General features: G+C 37.4%; 1 long non-coding RNA gene across 2 annotated transcripts in view; it reads left to right on the top strand.

Moving 5' to 3' along the window:
• LOC119715590 (uncharacterized) overlaps positions 1 to 14,198 on the top strand; it is a 62,314-nt gene that overhangs the window by 31,345 nt on the left and 16,771 nt on the right. For both annotated transcript variants that reach the window (XR_011805336.1, XR_011805334.1), the window contains exons 2-3: positions 11,233 to 12,262; positions 13,867 to 13,973. This is a non-coding gene — a long non-coding RNA (uncharacterized lncRNA). The remainder of the gene's footprint in view (positions 1 to 11,232; positions 12,263 to 13,866; positions 13,974 to 14,198) is intronic.

The raw sequence follows: 14,198 nt of genomic DNA, 5'->3' as shown, positions 1-14,198 counted from the left end.
ATATATGCATTTATAGCTATCCAGATTTAATTATTTTCTCCACCTTCTGACAAAGGGATACTCTGTACAACTGCAAACTTCAAATTTCAAGCAGCTTCCAACAAATCATAAAGATTCAGGAAGAGCTTTCCAAAAACATCTCTGCTTATGTACTCTACTGCCTCTTCATGGGACAATCTAAAAAATAACATGCAGACAGCCTACCCCAATGTGCTGCTGGTATGCTGACCAAGGCAAACCCATTGTGTTTACTCGGACAGATAGGTTCTTACATATCACAGAAGGTATTTCTCAACAATTCTGTTTCCACATTTGCTCATTTGTTAGCTGTCTTCAGCAGCCGAGAGACACACTCAGTGTTACCGTCTCTCTGTCCTATTAATTTGTGACCTAGTTGTAAAAGGGTAATCAGATACACACTGACCTGCAGCCTTAAATTTCTTCTTTATTTGAGATTGGCAACTATTCCCTTGTCCCAAGGTCTCCTCTTTTGTTGCAGCCCGGGTATAGAATTGGACTTTAAAAGCTTCTTTTTTACAGAATTAAACAATTCCTTTCTGTTTGCTTATTATTTACCTTCTTAAATTAATAAGTATAATTTAACTTCTTTAAGGCTTTCTTTTATTTTACTACCCATTATCATTAAGCAGAATGTATATATTATGTGTATATATATATATATATATAAATATATATTTATTTATTTTTTCTCTATGTAGGAATAGGAAGTGGTATTCTGTCCTCTTCCTTTACTGTCGTCTTCCTTTCCCAAAATGCCCTAAAACCTCTCATAAGCTATGGCCTGTTGCCTCTTGTATAAAATTCAAGGCTGACATGTCCTGCAAGCTGGAAAGATCCAAATCTGTATGAGCTTAGCAAGATAGTGATCTTGAGTTAAACTCTCTGAGTTCATTATCTGGGTAGCACATTCTGGGAGGATTTTTTTTTTTTTTTTTTTTATATGTGGCAAGTCCAAAAGTTTTTTTTTGGCTTGGTTTCTTTGCGTGGAGAGAGAAACAGAGAGATTTACACACAGCAGGCCATGAGCAAGTTCCTTCTCTGTGATGGCCATGCACTGCTGTATGTGATCATAACAGAGATCTTCCCAGCCAGACTGTGTGGTGGGACAACTTCCTGAGAGACTATGGGAGAGACTCATGCCTACACTAGCATTGTGTTCAAAACTTAATCAGAGCAGAATTTCCATTGATTGAAAACAAGTGTTATGAATCACAGGCATTTGCAAAAAACTTAAACTTGGTAGTTTGAGGCCTGGAGCTAGAATGAACTGGGAAGAAAAGGGTTTATGGACTCATGTATTCTTTTATAATTCAGCTGTCTGATTAAAAAAAAAAAAATATATATATATATATATAAATATATATTTTTATGGAAAAGGGACTTTAGCATATGATGACAATGCTCACTCTAAGTATACACAGCCTTTCTTCTCTGAAAACTGAAGAAAACATGAAGATTAACTCATGTTAATACCAATTTGAACATGAGTAACACTGAAGGTTTTACAATCTCTCTCTCTTTCCTTTTACTTTTTTGTGTCAGGTCATAAACTAAATTCCATCATTCACTTTATAAAATGAAGTTCCTCTTTGTTTATGATTTAGTGTTCTTTAATAATAATTCTGCACTATATGCAGTTAAGTTCAGAGATAGAGGAGGTCCTTTTTGATGTCAGTGAACTCACATGTTGAAAAGATATAATCTGAAAAGTGATATGCTTTGAAACAATGTGTATTTACTACTAGTGGCTGGCATTCACATATTTTTTTATATATTTGGAGAGCTGTACAAAATATTACCAAAGTGACCTTATACTACAGGAGTGGTAGGGATTTTTGTCCCCTGTTTTATATAGGAGTGAACTGTAACAAAAAGATGTTAAGTGTCTCATTAAATGTGATATATTGTACAAGTTTACAGTTCTCCAGTATATTCTCTAATGCTCTAAACATGAAGTCTCAGTTATGTTAAATGTATCTAAATACTTCATATTTAAATTCACCTAAAAAGAGCTAAGAAGCTTGGCTCACTATCTGTTTAAAATCTAACCAACATTTGTACATAAATTATTAAATTAACCTAAAAAAATGAAAAAAAAAGATGGTGTGGAAAACAGAAAAATAAGAATGGAAGAGAGAATGATTCATTTGTCATAAAATACTAATTGATGTAAAATTCCACCGATCACTTTCATAAAAAGTTATTGTGAGAATCATAGGAGAGAATCAATCCAGAAAACACCCTCTGTCAGTAGGCATCCTAGGTCTGAACATGTTTTTTGAGTAAGGGATTGCAGCTTTCCTGATTCTTGTCGTCAGTCACAGAAAACTTCCTGCCAAACACCCACAAAGTTTATAGCTATCTATTTTGAGAGTTATTTCATAGCCATAATTGAAACAGTAGGTGAAATAAACTCTTGGAAAGGATCTTCTTTAAAATAATGTTGTACATATGGATATTTAAAATGATAAAATAGAATCTCAATCTCTCAATCTACCAACACATCGAATAAATTCACATCAAAATGCAACAAAAATAGTTCACATTAGGGATATAGGCAATATTACAAGCACAGGAAGAAGTACAAACTCCATGTCCCCAATGCACTAAGGTTTTCCAGATGTTGACACTGTGCCTCAGATGACTAGACAAATGCTAATTCCAACATAAATGGCCAACCAATGAAAGAATACAGAAGCCATCCTATTACACCCAGCCAAACCATAGATGCAGTGCTGACAAGAACATATTTGCTCAGGGAGAATAAAAGAGCCACAGAGGAAGAGTCAGAAGTTATGTCTCCCTTGTGGTAGGCACTGTATACCCTTGTAATAAGAAGACTGTTTGCAACTCAGCGGGCTTACATTTCATGCAGTTTGGCTGTAGACAGTCAAAAGTGAGTTACTTTAGCTTTGTGAAGCTCCACTATTGTATAATTCTTATAGATTCTAGAAAAATCAGCATGCATTTAACTGCTCATTTAAGAATTTCAAACAGCAGAAGAATTATGTCACTGAATTTTTAAATCTTGAAGACAATTCATGTGGTTACCCTCTCATATGGGATACTTATATCTAAGGATACAAAAGCATTATGATGTATAAAGTCAATGTCACATGAGGAGGGCTGTAGTGTAGTTTTAATGAATGTTAAATTTGCCAAGATGAAAATCTTAAGAGCAAAACAGTTATGTACTTCACATAATACTTAATAAAAAGGTGAAATTTATTGCCACAGAATGTTGTAGAAACCAGAATCAAAGGGGAACAAAAAGAAACTGAATAAATGAATGAAAGAAAAGATCATTGGTGACCCACAAATCCAGGATAGGTCAAAATGGAAAGAAGATATCTGTGACAGGAATATAATGGTTAAGGTCACTTGTGAGAAGGCGGTTTTAGATGTCTAGCTTGCATGTGATTCAGAGTACTTTACATTGAAGCATAAGTTCCTACTTAACCACTGGAGAGAGTTGTATGACTTCTGAAGGTTATTCAAGTGCCTGAAGGTAAACTTCACAAAACCACTGGGACAGGTTTCATTACTACAGAAGATCAGTGTTTTTACTGCTCTATGCCCATGTGGCTAAACAGAGGAGCAACAATCAAAAAGCCTTGATAAGAAAACTCCTTTAAACTCTTTGCTTCGTCTGCTGTGCACCTCACTCTCTAATAAGAAAGTGATGTGAAAATAGCCCTAACAAAGTTCATGTGATAGTTTTTTCACTATGCAGACTAATAAGTAGCCTCTCTCCCTGCGCAAAAATCAAGTTCTTCAAAAAACATGTTCACTGTATATGCACACACAGAGATTTTTTTTTGCCATACAAAGACAATTTCAAAAGTAAGTGGATGACACTCCCTTGATAAGAGATGAATTTTCCAATGTATGAAAATGCAGTTGTAACAATCTGCTTCCTGTAATAATTTCTCCTTTAGGCAAAAAATGATATTACCATGTGTTTCAGTTTAAAACCTTGCTTTACTTTTTGTTTTCTTTTGTTTTGTTTTTGTAAAACATTTAGACCCATTTATTCTTGCTGTGAGTGGCCAGAGTTTGCAATGATGTTTTAAGACTAGTCCATCTATTTGATAAACACCCGTTTTTTTACTTCAAGAATGGAAACTATAGTCTAAGTTAATCAGCATATAGATTTGAACTTCCAGATGTAGAAGATGTTAGATCAATGTGGCTTTTAAATATACAGGAAATCCTTTTGCAAATGTTTAGTGCATGTGGTACTTTTGAAGTTGTTCATGTTCATTTTCTCCCTCCTCCTCCCCTCCCACACAAACTTTCTCCTGGGCTTTTTGTTTTTACTTGTTATGTTCCTTGGATGGTAATGCCATGGATCTTTGAAGGCCTGAATTAAAGTCTGGTGTTCCACATCTAGGCTAACGTGCTTTTGTTTCTGAAGATAAAGATAAAATTTAGTTGCCTAAATATAGGCACCTAGTTGTGCATCATATGACATAGTTTATCCAATGTAGGTACATTGGATAAACTGCAGGTACAGGAAACAGCAGATGTGGCCTTTTGGGAAACCTGAATTTCACTGGCATAGTAGGAGATAGGTAAGATACCCATTAGTGTCTACTGTAAGGCTGCACATCTATGTTCAGTTTGCTGAATCCTGCTCTACATGTTAGTGATGTACATCTGCTTCTGAGCTGGCTGTCTAAACTTGTGCTGTACTCTGTGGTCAGAAACAGGCAGGATTCTCTAAAATCTGAATCTGGCATTTAAAATGCTGAAAAAAATGATGTCCTGATGTTTCTTGCAGTCGATATGAAAGGTTGCTAAATCAGCTGTCATGGAAAACCTGGTGAAACAAATTGCACCTCAATGTACACATAAACACAAGTACTGAGTTACTTAACAACTTCTTTGCCTCGGTCTTCACTGGTGGTCAGGCTTCCCACATCCCTCAAGTCTCCAGACCTCTAGGCAGGAGCTGGGGGAGCAGAGTACCACCTACTGTAAGTGAAGAGCAAGTTAGGGACCTCCTGACACAACTTAGCGAGTAAAAGTCTATGGAGCCTGGTGGCATGCATTCCAGGGTCTTGAGGGAACTGGCTGATGTAGTCGCCAAGCCACCCTCCATTGTATTTGAAAAAGCATGGTAGTCAAGCAAAGTGCCTGGTGACTGGAAAAAGGAAAACATCACTCCCATTTTAAAAAAGGGTAGAGAGAAGGACCTGGGGAACTACAGACTGGTGAGCTTCACTTCTGTGCATGGCAAGGTCATGGAAAAGATCCCCCTGGAAGCAATGCTAAGGCACATGCAGCACAAGGAGGTGATCTGGGACAGCCAGCATGGCTTCACCAAGGGCAAATCCTGCCTGGCCAATCTTGTGGCCAGGAATGACTTTGGAATGGCTTTGGAATGACTTTATCAGTCAACAAGGGAAGACTGACCAATACAATCTACTTGGACTTCTGTAAGGTTTTTGACATAGTCCTACAGGACATACTAATCTCTAAATTGGAAAGATATGGATTTGAAGGGTGAACCATTCAGGGGTTAAGGAATTGGTTCAATGGCCACACCCAGAGAGTAGTGGTTGATGGTTTTATGTTCAGGTGGACACCAGTAACAAGCAGTGTCCCTCAGGGGTCTGTCTTGGGACTGGTGCTTTTCAATATCTTCATCAATGGCATAAATGATATAGGATTGAGTGCACCCTCAGCAAGTTTGCAGATGACACTAAACTGAGTGGTGCAGTTAATACAACAGAAGGAAGAAATGCCATACAAAGGGACCTGAACAGGCTGGAGAATTGGGCACATGTGAATCGTATGAGGTTCAACAAGTCAAAGTGCAAGGTGCTACACCTGGGTCAGGGCAATTCCAAACAGGAGTCAGACTGGAAGAAGAACTCCTTGAGAGCAGCTCTGTGGAGAAGGACTTGGAGGTTCTGGTGGACAAAAGGGTTGACATGAGCCAGGAATGCATGCTTGCAGCCCAGAAGGCCAACTGCATCCTGGGCTGCATCAAAAGAGGCATGATGAACAGGTCAAGGGAGGGGATTGTTCCTCTCTAGTCTGCCCTTGTGAGGCCCTGCTTGGAATCCTGAATCTAGGTTTGGGGCCTCCAGCACAAGAAAGTTGTGGACCTGTTAGAACAAGTGCAGAGGAGCGCCACAAAGATGATCAAGGGTCTGGAGCACCTCCCCTATGAAGAAAGGCTGAGAGAGCTGGGGATGTTCAACCTGGAGAAGAGAAGGCTCTGGGGAAACCTCATTGTGGCCTTTCAGTACTGAAAGGGTTCTTATAAAAAGGATGGAAAGGGACTCTTTGCTCAGGTAAATCATGAAAGGTCAAGGGGGAATGATCTTAAAGTAAAAGAGGATAGATTTAGATTAAACATCAGGAGGAAATTCTTCACTCAGAGGGTGGTGAGGCACTGGAACAGGTTGTCCAGAGAAGCAGTGGATACCCCATCCTTGGAGGTGTTCAAGGCAAGGTTGGATAGGGCCTTGGCCAACATGTTCTAGTGGGTATTGTCCCTGCTTATGACAGGAGGGTTGAAACTAGATTGTCTTTAAGATCCCTTCCAACCCAAACCATTATAAATAAACTGATGATTCTATGATAAACTATGATTCTGTGATAAACAGTGAAACTCCTGGACAAGTCTGGAGTTGCTCTTTGTGAACACAGAAAAAATTGACGTAATAGTTATTTATACATGTATTTTTAATTGCTGCAGTGAAATTCCTTTACTTTCCCTTTATTAAAGGAAATTAAAGGTTTTCCATTTTTCACTCACATTTTCATTTGGATAAATTCATTTTTCAGGAGTGAGCAAGTAACCTTTTCTGATTTGTGTATTGTGCCAGTATTCAGGATTGCTTAACTGTGCAGGCTTTCCAAACAGCATTAAATTGGTTATAGGCTGCTACTACTAGATTTTTCTGTTTATTAATATGTTTATGTGTCATGTAGGTTGCTACATACTCTTTGACGGAGAGTATATACTGCAGCTCATATGGTAAAAGTACATTTACAAATACTATAGTCATTGCAAATGTTTCACAGATTGAATTTATATGAGATCATAGAGCAACTCATTATATAAAAGAAACTTTTATATACTGCAGTCTTCAGTATTGCTATATGAAATATGACACACACTTTATGTTATGTATATGAAACATATGTCTGTCCCGCATAAGAATTAAGGCTGCCACACTTTCACAATAAACACCTGTTGCTGGTCTGTCTAAAATACGATCATTGTTATCACAGGATCTGAAACGCTTTACCCTTACTCTGATGCTGTGACATGTGGCTATTCCCTTTTTTGTAAATACAGGGACAGTGCAACACAGGATGACAGAATGATACCCCAGGGTCACAGGAAATTTAAGATAATATGGACACCGGAAACTTTAGTGATGCAGACCCATTTAGCCTGCATCATCCATGCTCTTCAATTTCCAGAAATATGCATTGTTGACCTGCGTGTCTTACTTTACTGAGTTATGGGGTGATTTCTTCATCAAGAGTTTTGTTAAATATTCTTCTTAAATCTTGGTATAATATTGTAATAATCCTAATTTTTGGTCCTTATATAATATGCAAGATAATGCCTAATACTTTATTCTGATGATCATCAAAATGTATTCATAAAGGACAAATTTAAATCTATTTGTTTTTAAAAGAAGCTTTATGTTAGTAACTCATATGGGGTGAATATAAGAGAAGATATTGAAGTTGATCAATAATGTTGACAAAAGAATTTATTGGTTTGCACTAATCTGGACAAGTTTAGGCAGGAATTCAGCAGTGCTTCAGTGGCCTCCTTTTAGGAATGAAGGGAAAAAAAACTCAGCTAGTTTGAGGGTAGTTGTTCAGTTTACCATACGGATTGTCTGAATTAGATGTTTGGACTCAGTGACCCAGGAAGTCTTTTCCAAGACCTTACTCCTCATTCGAATTTTCATATTTCCTGTCATTTGATTGCTTTCTTTCTTAAACTGCTTAGAGGAGCCTTCAACATTTTCCTTTCTAGATTTTTATTTTTAAAAGAAAGTGGAAAAATAATATATTTAAATGTTGAAAGTGGGCTTCACTGAACTGACCTTTCTTAATTATTTCTTTGGCTTATTCTCCTTTGAGTTCTTTTCTTTGTGTTGGTATTTGTCTATTTCTCATTAATTCAGTCAGTTCCACTGAGTAGCTTTTCCTTTAAAACCACTGCATTCTTTCAAAGCATTATGTATCTGGAGGAGATGAAATATAATGCAGCTTCAGTGAAGCACTATAGTTTTTCTTCCTGTCTTCTACTCATGATGTATATGCATGCACCAGCAGGAGATTTGAGGAGGGGATTGCAAAACCAGGAGAAACACATTCATAACAAAAATCTGAGAGAAGACAAGTAACATTTATTAGAAAGAAGCCCATGAGACTTTTTTTAGTACAGGGGAGAGGTAAAAATCAGGAGTCAATGTCTGTGATTAATTAGTCTTTGTAAGGTCAAAAGTAAATGAAACACCCCCAGAGACAATCTGAAGTATTAGGACCTTATCCATCGGTGTAGATACTTAGCCCTGAGTGCTATGAAGTAGTGAAGAGGCTCCAGGACAGAAGCTCCTATGACACGCTTCAACACTTCCATTCCAGCTGAAGGGATAGAGATAGAGGAGCAGGGATCTGGACAATATGAATGAGACTGTCCAGATTCTGCTTTCTGAATGAAAAACAAAACCTTCAAATTTGGTAGCTGTTGTCTGGATAACTTTTAGGGGAAAAAAAAAAAAAAAAAAAAAAAAAGAAGTTTTAACAGAGTGTTCAGTTCAGTTTTCCTAAACTGAAAATAATATTTAAAGTAGGTAGTGCATGAAAAATAATCTATGACACAGTGATGGAAAAAGATGCACAGAAAGCCAACCTAACTGGCCTTGTTCAGGCAAAAGCCCATCTACAAACAGAGTAGACTGTGCCTGAATAATGCCTGCAGGATTACCTCCTCTTGTATATATATAATAAGGAGGGATTCATTTTAAGATTAGGACACATAAACTGAGATAGTGTTAGTAATGGGGTTTCAGTTGCCTGGAGCTAGATGCTTAAACATCATTTAAGATGCTGTGGGGTATTCTTGGATTTCACATGGACTTGCCTCTCCAGAAGGTCTATCATCATTTTTGTATGATGTCTGCTGTCCCTATATTGATATATATATTTGCACATCTCAGTTGACACAAGGTGCCTACTACCTTTAGATTGAGTTTAGCAACTGATTTTCTCCTCCAGCTCATGCATAGACATCTCAATTTGCATGTCTTAATGCCAGGCTGAATCCTGCCTCCTTATTGTTCAGTACATCCAAAACCAGCCACGGTGACATTTCACGTGCAGTTATAACAAAGCAATAAATGAGGCAAAAAGAGGGGAAGCATTATTTGGTGACTGCAGAAAAAATTGACAATAATTCAGCTGTGTCTAATGAATAAGGAACTTTTTTCTTCCTGTTATACCACTATAAATCTGGAGAAATTTTACTGACCTACAGGAAAAGAAGTGAGAAGACAGTAAGACAGGAGAGATACGAAGCAAAAAGAGCATTTTGCTGACATTTTTCTCTAAACCACAAGATTTTACAAGGAAAATCTTCCCTGAAAGTACAAAATACACAAAAGTAAATCCCAGTAGGCTTTCTGTCCTATATCTTGTGTTTGGTATATCATATCTGCCATTCAGGTATGTGGACAACACTAAAGACCAGGTGTCACCAGTTTGATAAAGCCTCACATAGGACAAAGTCCCTGGTTATTCATAAAAGAAAAAGTCATAGAAGCAAAGGTAGGCTGGCAGAAGGAAAGTAATAGAGATGTTCACATAAGAATGTGCAGGACAGATGCATGAATATTATTAGAAAAATTCATGTTGAGTCCCCATGGTGAAATGAGCAGCAGGTGCTGGGCTGCTGCAGGGGAAATTAAGCAGGCAGTTTGAAAGGGCAGATAGATACATAGCCCTGGGACACATTCATTAAAGCAGAGGAGATGTGAAATCTCCCTTAGCACATGCAATTACACTCTGCTGATTTGAAAACAACCGATTTTATATTGTGAAAAATAAAGTCATGAGTGGTCAAAAAGCCAAAAGAGTTCTTGACATTTTCTGAAGGCAACACCTTCTCTATAAAATGGAAGCACCCGGCAAGGCTGGAGCTTTTAAAGGAAGGCTTCACAGAAGACATTATTCTCAGATTTCAGGACAGGAGCAGTGGAGAGAGCTGCTCAAACAGAATTCCTGAAACCCAGAGAGAAGGTTTTTTTTTTTTCTTTTTTTTTTTTTTTTTTTCATGGGAGACAGCCACTGAAAAGGAGTAACATGATTTTAATAACACTGGTACCTCTACAGAAAGAATACTTTGGTTTAGACTTTTGTTGAATGTCTCTAATACATTTATCTTATAAAGTGGCAAATGACATCCTGTTCTAGTGAAGGCCAAATACTGCTCCCCCAGAGATACATTGAGAATAAATTTACTGACCTCAGTGGAGCTAGTGTGGATTATACTATTGTGTCACGAAATGAAAGTAGAGTATGGCTCTTGCTTTGCTAAGCAAGGGAACTGTCAACTTTGTAAATGAAACCAGCCGCATAGCAACAGCCTGGTTTCCCTCATCCAACACGCACTCTGCTTTTAATTTCCATTTGTATTAAGGAGCTTTATTTGGGTCATTAAACATTTCTCTATTAGCATATCAGATTTTGAATGTAGAAACCAGTGATATGGCTTCCAAAAGTAGCAGGCATGTCAGCAGTGCAGGAAGAAAGAAGATCCAGGAGGACAACCTAAAAACATTGTAAAATGTGTTAGTTATAACTAATTATTTTAATCCATATATTAACTGGCTGAAAATACAAGATGAGTTGCAAGATTTTATAAATACATCAAAGACTTCTGGTTACATCAAAAGACATTCACATTCTTTATCTATTATGCTTAGGGCTTAAGGTTTCCTATTCAAACCAGTTGTCATTTTTTCCTTTGAAGAGCAGATGTTCTGAAAGAGCACTGATACTTCAAAAGAATGTACCTTGTACATGGGGTAGCACTTAGTAAAAAATGTATCTTGTGCCCCTCTCTCTCCATCTTGCAGAAGAGAAACTTGAAACTAGTTAATACGTATTACAGAAAAACCTGTCATCATTATGTTAAGAAAATTCCTCATATTTTCTCTCTTTCAGACTGTTTTATACACGTTTGAGAAATAGGAAAGGCCTGGATTCACACCTACTTGAACAGAGAGGGGAAATCATAACCCTTGTATTCATGTTGCTAAGCCTCATACTATGAGTGCTGTGCAGTCTATTGAGAAGCTGAAGCTGAATTTGAATCAGTTTTTGAGATCTTTCCCATAAGATTTCAGTGAACTTTAATCAATCCTCCAGATGCCTCTTAATCCAAGCAGAAATGGGAATTACGTCAGAGAAACATCACAAGATAAGGAGAAATGTGATGCTTGTACCTGTCTGAGAATGTTAAAATATCCATAGAATTCAGAATATCAGGGTGTAAAGAAACAGAACTTGTAAGTAGGAGGCAACAAAAAGATAAAGCTATAAAAAAAAAGAAATGAAGAGCAAGCCAAGTCAAAACTTGTCACCCAGGCAATCCTGCTAAAGAAGGATTACTACAAAAATGGTGAACTCAAACCCTCCTCAATACAAAGTAAAACAAGGGGCAATCCTCAAAGACCAAGGGTTCTGTTCAGACTTTAAATGCTGGAAGGCAGGAAGTATGAAAAGTATAGTAGGGCAGAGCAGTGCTGGAACAGACGTCAAGAGACATCGTGGGATCTCCCTCTCTGAATGATTTCAAGTCTTGGCAAGTCTATTGGCTGGTGATTGACAGTAGCTCTGCTTTTTGGGCCAGGTGACTCCAGAGTCTTCCTCCAAACAACACCTGTACCTTTTGGTGACTGAAGGGCAGTATCTACTAGTGCCACCATGTACTTTTTTGGAATGCATCTTACTCATACTGTGGAAATACCTTGCTCATGATGGACATGAAGAGGCAAGTCTGGTGTATGGGGGTGCATCTGTGCTCAATATAAACCTGTCACATTATTGGCATTTTGTCTGAAATTTGTGTAGTAGAAAGCCTTCAGCCAGCTTCCCCAGGCATCCTCTCACAAGGATTTCAAGGCTCCTAAAGCATAAACGAGAGCTGGTTTTATGAGTCTCATTGATTCCTATCCTCCATCCATCCATAACAGTGAGTATCTTACCCATTGTATTCATTACTCTAGACAAATTTGTAATCTTAACAAGAAAGAGTCATTAACAGGAAACATATCTCATATTTGCATATAAGCTTTTTGCTGACACTCCAATTTCAAGACTAGGTAGCTACCAGCTTCACCTCTCTGCAATTGTGGAGTTACCTCATTTTTTACACTTCTAACCTATGCCAGTTTTATAATCCTACAGTGGATCCAACAACTTTAAATAAATTGTTTTTATTGACAATATTATTATGATCACCTAGTGTAATACAAACACTTAACTAAGTTACTTACTCTCGAAGATAATACATACATCTGATTTTAAAATTACTGTTGTTGTAGAAAACACCATTATTCTAAATAACTTGTTCCAAAGTTAATCTATTCTGCCTATTGTAATTTTGTATTGTACTTCTACTCTGATCTTATTTAAGTTTTCATTCACTATATTTTCTTGTATCGAAGGTTAACATTATGCAAGTATTGCCTAAACAATGCCATTTAGGCTAGTTTTCATATAATTTATAAAAGCACGAATTAATAGTATACTATTGTCTCTTATCTGCTTGAATTTATACAAGCACTTTGAAACACTGAATAGGAAAACTGGTTCAGGTTTCTCTTCCATCTATTATTACAAGCAAATGAAGTCAAACAAACCAGAATGAGAAATTAATGAGAGAAAATACAGCACAAGTAAGAAAGCTTATTCCCATGAGTTTATAATAATGGTAACACTGGCTGGCACATTTTTAATTTTTATCAAAGGCAATATTTAGGTATTCAGTGTGATTCAGTCAATTGCAGATCAGATTTTTGTCTGAACTATTTAAGTCTTCTATGAATTTAGAAAGAAAGGCTCCCAGAGGTGCTCCTTCTCTGAGTGATGAGCAGAGGTTTAACCTTCTGACTCATATCTAGTTTAACGCAGATTGTGTCCTCAGATTCCCATTTCTCCCTCCACCACTCCCACCAATGAAGGGTAGCACATAGAGATAATATGAAAGCAAGCAACTTGGTTTGTTTAGGTACCCCTTAGTGTCTGGAAGGGTCTATGTTTGGTCTTTATAAATATATATTAAAAAATATATTAACAAAGGAAATCCCATGGTGAAGAAAGTGTTATTTAGGTTAAGGAACTAATACAACCTAGTCATAAATAAACTTATGCTGATAATTAGAAGACTTATAGAAATTATTGCAATGAAGATCTGGAATAGATTTCTACTTGGAGGCATTAAGGGGAAAAAATCTAATTAGCTGTAAAATAGAGTTTGATCAATTCTAAACCTGTGGGATTACACAATGTGACTGCCAGAAATGACAGGGGACTGAACTCGGTGAAGTCCCTCTACTGTGTCAATTCTTACTGGAATATTTCAACTCTCTCATTCTTTTGTTTGTAATCCACGTTCCTTAATCCGTCTCTTCAGATATCTAATATCAGAGCTATTATACATCTGAAGGTATCCTGCCTGGCCAGAATTTCTCATGCAGGACCCTAGCTATATTCATGACATGAAAGATAAGAAACGGGACTGATAATTTCATGAAACGTTTCAGTTCATTACATCAAGTTCTTCTCTGTCCCCAGACATCCAGAGCAGTAGCTTCGACATCCTTTTCCACAACAATGTGTGCACTTCTGCAATGCTGGTGTGTCTCTCTATGAGTGTGTGTCTCTATGGATGTATTCACTAGGTAGGTGTAAATATGTAAGCACATTTCTACTCTGCCTGACCTCTTCTGGTAATGACATTACCAGCTCAAGACTTACACCTATTTCTTTCAAAACGATGATTTTCCCCACAGTTTCCTAAGGGAAAGGGAAATTTAGTTTGACTTATTATACTGCCACAGGTACACATACCTCATTTTTGCATGCTCAGAGTATATTTTTGCAGTAACCTTCAGAGACAGGGAAAG

Source organism: Anas platyrhynchos, chromosome 1, assembly GCF_047663525.1.
Source record: "Anas platyrhynchos isolate ZD024472 breed Pekin duck chromosome 1, IASCAAS_PekinDuck_T2T, whole genome shotgun sequence".
Lineage (NCBI taxonomy): Eukaryota > Metazoa > Chordata > Aves > Anseriformes > Anatidae > Anas > Anas platyrhynchos.
Note: the sequence above shows the minus strand (reverse complement) of the source record. Positions and strands in the feature narration are given on the sequence as shown.